Below are 6,925 nucleotides of genomic sequence, written 5' to 3'. Positions count from 1 at the left end.
GCTACGTTTCCAACCCGTTTCCCTGACTAGCAAAAACAACGCACATCACTTCTAGTTCTGTTTCTGACATCAGTTCCCGATGATTGTATAACAAATGCTGACAAACTGCTGCAAATGAACTTAAACTTCTCCACGATGCAAAGGATTCCAAATCCTTCCAAAGTGCCCGTTGGAGACAGGGATATAACCCTGATCTAGGTTTATTTCATCAAAGCACTATGGAAATCTAGAAAAAACTGTGGGAAGCCCAGTGCCAAAAACCCAACACCGACCCATATTTATTGATATAAGAACTATTATTAGGCCACAGAAACCTCAGATTAGGCCACGGTTCAATTTCCGTAAGGCCAACTGGGAAGGCTATACCTCTGACCTAGAACAAGCCATCAACACCATCACCCCACTACCAGGTGAATACAACAACTTTCAATCACTGATTTGGAAAGTAGCCAGGAAAAACATACCAAGAGGGTGCAGGAAAACGTAGATCCTTGGTCTCATGGAACCAAATAAAGCAGAGTATGAGGAATATATCCAAGCTTATAATGAAGACCCATTTGCTGAAAACACGTTAGAGCTCGGAGAGAATTTGCTTGCTTCCATCAGTAGCCAACACAAACAGCGCTGGCAAGAAGTCATAAGTAACATCGATATGACACACAATAGCAAAAAAACCTGGATGACAATAAAAAAGGTAAACTCAGAAAAAGCTCCTCAGTTCCGAATTGCAGCCGTGACACCTAACCAAGTAGCCCATCAGAATGGCAAACCGCAACAAAAAGAAAGAGGACAGAAAAAGAGAATGAAAGCCGAACTTAGCCACGTCATACAAAACAGCAATGCCCATCTAGGACCATTCTCAGAAGCCGAAATAACCGCAGCAATATCTTAACTAAAAAATGAAAAGGCATTGGGCTTTGATGGAATAACCACAGAGATGGTAACACACTTTGGAACAACTATAAGAAAGTAGTTACTGGCGTCATCCCTCAAGCTCCCTAAAATCTGGAAAAAAGGCAAGAGTAGTAGCCATTCTAAAACCTGGAAAAGACCCCACATCACCTAAGAGCTACCGACCTATCTCCCTACTGTGCATTCTCCATAAACTATATGAGCGCATGATACTTGCCAGAATAACGGAAACAGTGGAAGAACAACTCTCAGCTGACCAAGCTGGCTTTAGACCAGGTCGGTCATGTTGTAGCCAGATTTTAAACCTGACCCGATTCATTGAGGATGGAGTTAAGACCAAAAGAATAACAGGCACTGTGTTTGTAGACCTTACAGCAGCCTATGACACTGTCAACCATAGGGCATTCATACTAAAAGTAGCCCAAATGATACAAAACTCAGCATTGGTGAGCATAATTGAATGTCTACTTAGTAATCGGTGTTTTCATGTTGAGATGGATGGCAAAAAGATTAGATGGTTTATCCAAAACAATGGCCTCCCACAAGGTTCAGTTTTGGCTCCAACCCTATTCAATATCTACACTAACTACCAACCACAATACCCTAATATATTTTTTTTTACACAGTGATCACCACTTATCAAGGCCCGGAAGCCACTCAGGGATAAGGGTTATTGCAAGTACATTACGTTAGTGTGGAGATTTGATGAAGTGTTTACTTAAGGGGGCGGTTCATTAGGAATTTGTTAACATTGGACTTGAACACATCCAAGTTGTAGTCCGGTAGGAAGCAGGCAGACGGAACAGAGTTCCACAGGCGTGCAGTTCTAAGAAAGAAGCTTTGTTCATGGAATCTGCGTTTTGATTTAGGCACAGATATAGAGTGGGGGAAATTTTTCACAATGGATTCAGCTAGACGGGTGTTTTTCGTGAAAGATTGGCGAGGGGGAACCCGAGATTGGAGTTCAGACGAGCATCTGCCATGGAAATAACGATAAAACAAGGATAGGCTCGCAACGTCTCTTCTGTAGGAGAGAGGTTGCAGGGTAGAGAAAAGGGCATCCCCCACTAAGCTACAAAGTCTATTTTGTACTCTGTCAAGGCAGGATAGGCTGTTTTTAGCAGCTCCTGTCCAGATATGGCAACAGTATTCCATCCATCATATACAAAGATATATATATGCCGATGACCTATGCACCGCCACCCAGACAAATAGTTTTGACATCATAGAAGAAAGACTCTCTGATGCCCTAGCCACTCTCTCTAGGTACTACAAAAAGTGGTACTTAAATGCAAACCCAAACAAGACCCAGGTTTGCGCCTTTCATCTTAATAAGCACCAAGCAAATCGGAGACTAAGAGTCATGTGGAATGACAACATGCTTACACATGAACCTTTCCCGGTCTACCTGGGGGTAACTCTGGACAGAACACTCTCTTTTAGAAAACACATTACCAAATTGAAAGGCAAGCTGTCATCATGAAACAGCCTTCTCAGTAAGCTTGCCACCAGCAATTGGGGTGCCGACCCCAAAACACTGAGGCAAACAGCTCTCGCACTGTGCCATTCCACAGCGGAGTATTGTGCCCCAGTATGGGCAAGATCATGCCATGCCCATAAAATTGATGTAGAGCTGAACAAGACATCACGGACCATAACTGGTGCCCTAAGACCAACTCCCTTGCCAGCTCTATACTGCCTAACTGGTATTCCACCACCTCATATCAGGCGAGAAGTCATCACCAGAATAGAACGGTACAAACAGCTTAATGACCACAGGAACTCACTGTTTGGCCACCAATCAGTGAGACAAAGACTAAAATCTCGCAGTAGCTTCATCAATATAAAGGAAATCGATTCCAGGCAAACTGCCTCCTATAGGATGGAACGATAGCGAGACTATAACAGCAGGAATAAAAATGAAGCCCTACCCGACCCAAAAGAAACACTCCCCCAAGATTCAAACCTTGGTAGAAAAAACTGTGTGACTCTAAATAGAGCCAGAGCCAAAGTAGGCAAAACAAAAGACAATCTTCACAAGTGGGACCTAGACACCTCCCCTTTATGTTCATATGGAGAAGTACAAAGGATGCACCACCTTAGGGAAAACTGCCGATTGGGTCCTCATTGCTCAAACCAAGACCTTAAGGAGGCAAACAGCACCGCCATGCGATGGGTTAATTTCTATTGCGATAAGATATGAATGCTGACAGCCCACTCGGGAACGCTGATCATGCAGTGATAATGGTCAAAATCACCCTAAACTCTAGACCGAAGAGCCAGTGCTCAAAACAACGAGATATTATAAAAAGGCTTACTGGGAAGCTATCAGAGATGCCCCATGGGGAAATTTTTTTCTCTTCCTGCTGAACAGTGCGCAAATGAGACCACTGAATGGTTCAAAACAGCAATTGAAGCACATGTTCCCATGCGGAAATTCTATAGCAAGCGCCACTCCCCCCAATGGTTTACTTCTACTTGTGCAACTGCCATTGCTCAAAGGCAGCATGCATACCGCAGATTTAACTGACATAAGTCCAGTTCAAACAGACAGAAGTATATAGAAGCTAGAAGTAATGTTAAGAAAGAAATAGCGACAGCTAAGAGAGAATTTACTGAAACCACTAAAAACGCATCGAAGCACAAAAATTAGGAACTCGTGACTTCTGGAAAATCTACAACAGTGTAATAAATAATGGGCAATCAACAATTCCCCCACTATCCAACAATCATGAGGGTGTTTGCTCAGCAACCAACAAGGCTAATATGCTTGCCAGTCGGTTTCCCTCAAACTCCACACTGGACCCTTCCAACCATCCCCTGCCTGACTTTCCTTTGCGGACAGACGCCAAGCTAGACGATCTAAAAATCACCCCTACTCAGGTGCATGCTATCATAAAAAACTTGATATTCAAAAGCATGTGGACCGATCTCATCCCAGCTGTGCTATTAAAAACGTGCTCAGCCGAAGTAGCTCCAGTTCTCTCCAAACTTTACAACAAATGCCTTAATGAATCTTGCTTTTCGGGCTGTTGGAAAACTGCTTCTGTGGTACCAGTATTCAAGAATTCTGGCGAAAGAACTGACCCATCAAATTATCGCCCCATTAGCCTCCTCCCACTTTTCGCCAAAATATTAGAGACCATAATTAACCATGCTCTAGTCCATCATCTTACAGATGCTAAACTACTGACTGACAAACAATATGGATTTAGACAAGCCCATTCCACAGCTGACATCCTCACTGTAATCTCTGAACGTATATACCATTCACTGGACAAAGTGGTGGAGGGCAGAGCGGTAGCTCTAGATATATCTAAGGCTTTTGACAGGGTATGGCATGATGGTCTCCTCAGGAAAATTAGATCATACGGTATCACTAGTAGAATACTTAACATAACTAAATCCTTCCTAGATAAGAGAAAAATCCAGGTTGTCATCGACGGTCGTACATCTAAACAATCTATAAATATAAAAGCGAAAATGTATGTATGTATGTATGTATGTATGTATGTATGTATGTATGTATGTATGTGTGTTCGCTTTTTCTGTGTGTCTACATAAGGTTTTTTTTTCAGAGAAGCGGTCGCTCGCTTCACAACTTTTTAAAACTTTTTATATCACATATAAATCAGAGTCCATTTTCTGTAGGCTGTTTTTGAACCCAGTCAACGACGGGTACTTTTGCTAGTATGATATAAATGCGGAAGTGCCTCAGGGGTCTATCCTTGGACCTCTATTGTTCCTAATATTCATTAATGACCTCCCTGACAAAATTGCCTCTGAGATGGGTATATATGCTGATGACAACACACTTTATAACAGGCATGACAGGAAAACAAATGAACACATATCTAAAGAAATGGCAAAAACACTAGAGGATGACCTCCAATCTGTAGTGGAATGGGGACATAAATGGATGGTCACATTCAATGCTGCTAAGACTAAGCTTGTCTCCTTCAATAATTACAAGAAGCCTTCTCTGCCACCAATAGCAATGACCAGTGACCCCCTGTCTGAGAGTACATCTTTCAAACTGCTTGGCCTAATGTTCACAGGAAACATGAGTTGGAACAATTACATTGAAAGCATTGCCAGGACTGCTGCGAAGAAGGTAGGCTCTCTCTACCGTGCTAGAAAACTGCTAACACCCGAAAGTATCCTGTACCTCTATAAGGCCACCATTCGCCCATGTATGGAGTATTGCTGTCACATTTGGGCTGGTGCATCTGCTACTAGTCTCTCGCTCCTAGTCAAGGTTCAAAAGAGAGTCGCCAATCTGATAAGCCCTGAACTGGCATCTAAGCTTCAGCCTCTATCCCATCGATGAAACGTTGCATCCCTCTGCCTGTTCTACAAGTATTTTAATGGTGAATGCTCTGGCGAACTGCTGACACTTGTGCCCCCACGACGTAGACACCCTCGGCAAACCCAACAGGCAGCTAAATCCCACGCCCACACAGTAGAGATCCCTATGTTGGTACGGGTTTAGGTTCTTCCAAGTCCCAAAACTACCGACCAGCTTTAATAATTACTAAACGTACAACAAGTATAAACGACAAGAATTTATTAACAAACATGAAAACATGACAACACTGCAATTCAGAACATTAAGGTAAAAAGATTACTCACTTCATTAACTGTTTGCTCATATATATATATATATGTATATATATATATATATATATATATATATATATATATATATATATATATATATATATATATATATATATATATATATATATATATATATATAAGGGTTACAGCCTCTTCCCCCTACCTTTTTCGTTTAAAGTAAACTGAGAGGCTAAGAAATGAGGGTGGCGATGTTTTAGTTTTGTTTCTATAGGTACGGGCAAATGAATGCTGATGCTGAAAATGTATAAAAATTTTGGCCTTAATCCCTTTACTTAAAAATTCACCAAAAATCAGGGAATTAACCAATTTTAATAAAATTTTCAGTATTCATCAAATAATGATCACGGAATATAATGAATGAATTATTTTTATTTACATCTTAGTGAAAATTTATTATTTTGTTTAAACAAAAAATACCATTACTAAAGTTATGGCTTTCAGTAGTAAATAAAAAACGCAAGAATTTATTTTTGCTTTTTTCTATAAATAAAGCATCGTAATTTGTAACAATAAAAAAATGAAATAATTTTTACAGGAACATTACGAAAAAAGTCCGTATTAATGAATTCGATATAACTCGAAGAAAAATGATTTTCTCGAACTACCGATATTACCATTGGATTAAGCATTGTTAATTTATTATTTTCACACACACAAAAAAATTATAATAGCAAAAATATTTCTACTTTTTTTAATTACATATTTCGCATTATTTTTATATGCAAGATTTTAATAAATTTCCTTGCTCGCAAGAACGTGAAACTTTTGGTATAACATAATTTTTATATAATCTCGAACAATAATTAAAAGAAAAATTAATTTAAAAACAGGAACATAAAAAATAATTAAATTAAAAATGATAAAAATTGATACAAACGTTCAGAATAGGAATGTATGGATGCACGTCTGGGAAAGAAAAAAAAAAGGAAATCTGACACCCCTACCTCCTTTTACTATCATGACTTCATTTTGAAACAGCATATATATTGGCTGAAATTTTGGGCTTCCGTCTATTTGTGTTTACAAACTGTTATCGGTTGCATTTTGCCGAACGGCTTAATTACTTGCTTTTTGAGGGCTAATTAAGCAGTATTTTGTATAAACAAAGTGTGTTTTTTATTAATTCAATATCTTAGGACTTTTCTTGACTAATTATCTTTGAAATAGACCTAGAAAACTAATATTTATCTTTTAAAGGATTTTTACAATGAATTTATTTAACTTCAAAATTTAGCTGAATTGGTTAGCTCGCCGTGAAAACATTAAAATACGATGTTACGGATATAATTGTAATGAAATGAATACACTTAAGACACGAGGTTACGAGTAACTGCTTTATTCGGCCATCTTGGAGGAACCACTACCACGTCTA

This window comes from Euprymna scolopes, chromosome 3, assembly GCF_053919585.1.
Source record: "Euprymna scolopes isolate OS-2025 chromosome 3, ASM5391958v1, whole genome shotgun sequence".
Taxonomy (NCBI): domain Eukaryota; kingdom Metazoa; phylum Mollusca; class Cephalopoda; order Sepiida; family Sepiolidae; genus Euprymna; species Euprymna scolopes.
Note: the sequence above shows the minus strand (reverse complement) of the source record.